We start from the raw sequence: 2,549 nt of genomic DNA, 5'->3' as shown, positions 1-2,549 counted from the left end.
TAATTTGCGGGCTTGATAGCATTTACACAATTTATATGAAAGAAAAGAACATTGCACTTTTTATCGTTTACTTGAAATAGTAATATTTTGATAGGACTTAGTAATATATAAAAACTTAAGGAGGCTGAAAAATTCAAACTTGTGGCCGCCGGAAAGATTTAAAATTTTAACTCAAACCTAATACACTTATTTTAAGTTATTTTCCAAAAGCTTTATACAGATTACAAAATTTCATAGCCAATTTTCTTGCTTAATTTTTGTTCTCAAAGGAAATTACAACAAGCATCTGCAATTTTTTTTTCAGATTAATACATACATAAGAAATCATTCCCAAAGAATAAGAATGAGAGAAAGAAAAAATAATTCACACAATTAAAATTGAAATTCTTATAAAGTTTTCAACCAAAATAAAATAAAATTAAGGAGTAGAACAAGAGAGGTCTAACTACTAAACAACCAGTGTGGACCTCTGGTCTAACGTTCTAAGATTTGTACATGAAGAAGAAGGACAAAACGACACCGTCTCATCAGATTCTTCACTACTCTGTTTCTCCTCTCTGTTCATCATCGCAGGATTCATGAACTTCAGAAACGAACCCTCTGTTACAGCCGACTTTTACTCTCTGCTTTTGTCTTCTTCCATCAATCTCCTCCTCAGCTTCTCTTCAGCATCCCTCAAGAACTTGAACTTAGGCGGAGGAGATGAAGAAGAAGACGACCTGAAAAACTTGTTAAACTCAAGCTCACCATCTGACTCAAACAGAGGATTGAATCCATGGTGCGAGTAAGACTCCAAGGGAGATGAGGTTAGTGTAGCAAGAGAAGCCAATGGAGTGAAGCCAGGGGTAGTACAATCATTTACTCCAAGCGGAAGATCACTCAGGCTCCTTGTTCTTGACCTTGAGCCTAGTCTTGATTTCCCATCATCAGATTCCAAATCTGCTTTTGTCTCTTCGATGATTGTGAAGAGAAGCCTGTGGTTATGAAGCTTCATTAGCTCTGCTTCAAACCCTAGTTCTAAATCTTGATTCCTCGAGATTTCCACTTCTCTTCCGCCATTGTTGGCCTCAGGCTTTTTGAAGCAGAAGAGCTGGATAAGTTCCTTAGCGTACCCAACCTGTTGTTGCTCTTCTTCTTTCTCTTCTTCGCTTTCTTGGCTGATGATCTTCTTCTTCCATCTCAGAAGGTAATAGACCTCTGCAACAAGTGCTAATAGAAGAAACACACACACCAAACTCAACCCTATCCCTAAACCACTTATAGTCTTCATCTTATTCTCACCCAAAATTCTCACATCACATGAAAAAAAAAAGAAATGGGTATGTTGTGTGAAAGTGCAGATTCGGTTACCCTTTTTTCAAAGTTTGAGGAAAACCTAAATGTGTAAAAAACTTGTGGAAATAAGAGATATTTGTAGCAGAAATTGATATTGTTAGAGGAGCACAATATATAAACTTGCCTTAATGGTGAGCAGAAGTTACCACTGAAAGAGAAAGATAGTTTTTTGTGTGTGTGTGTGTGAGATATAGATAGAGAAACTTCTCTTTGAAAGCAGTTTAGGTTCACAAGTTAGGTTCCTTGTAATACTTAGGCACAAAAGAACCAAGTCTTGGGCCTTTAACGCAACATTTTGAGGGAAAAAGAAGAGAGAAATTAATGTACGCTAAGTTTTTTTTACATCTTTTATACTTCTACAGATGATTATGTTTCAGAGGACCAAAAATTAGTATTAGTTTTATACTCGTAATCATGAACTGGATGGTCCATAACCTAGACCATACAAGTTCAAGACTAGAGTTCATTTGGGGTTTACATCCAGCCACATGGAAGACCTATTCAACCTTAGTTTTTATGAGTTTGACCATGTCATTATGTAGAGTATCTTTGTAATCAATTCTCACTTTGACTCCACCTTGTATGAACCACTATATATAGTGGTGTAAGCAATAAGAAATATACAACACATTCTCACAAATATTCTCTCAAATCTTAACACGTTATCAGCACGAGACTCTCTCCACCTGAGCAATCCCATCCGCCGGCGATCATCTCTTTTCCGGCCATCTCTTCCGGCCCTCAGCCTTGCTCCGCCGGCCAAGTCTATCGCTCTCACGGTTTTCCGGCCAGCTCCTCCACCTCTCTCTCAACCAGCTCCTCCACCTCTCTCTCAACCAGCTCATCCGCGGATCAGCTCTCTCTCACGGTGGTCCATTCAGATCAATTTGGTGTTTTATAAAAGGTAAACTAATCTATCCATAAAATCTAAGAACACCACATATCTGAATCCTGATTATTAGATCTATTTGAATCATAAAACTTATAAAAATATATAGATCTAAAATTATCACAAATATTAATCTTGAATCTAAGATCTATATGACTCTTGATTCTAAAATTATTTGAATCTCTAAAGATCTAAGAATCTCTAAAAACTTATAAAACTTATTAATAATCTAAGATTTATATGAATCTTGTTTCTAAGAACTATTTGAAATTATAAAAGATATTAGAGAAAATCATAAACCCCTTTTAGCTAGCAAGCCTTAAAA

General features: G+C 36.2%; 1 pseudogene; it reads right to left on the bottom strand.

The window, feature by feature from the left end:
- Window positions 1-268: 268 nt before the first annotated feature.
- LOC106417735 lies at window positions 269-1,854 on the bottom strand (annotated as a pseudogene).
- Between the last annotated feature and the right edge of the window lie 695 nt (window positions 1,855-2,549).

Source organism: Brassica napus, chromosome C9, assembly GCF_020379485.1.
Source record: "Brassica napus cultivar Da-Ae chromosome C9, Da-Ae, whole genome shotgun sequence".
Lineage (NCBI taxonomy): Eukaryota > Viridiplantae > Streptophyta > Magnoliopsida > Brassicales > Brassicaceae > Brassica > Brassica napus.
This window is presented reverse-complemented; position numbering and strand designations above follow the sequence as displayed.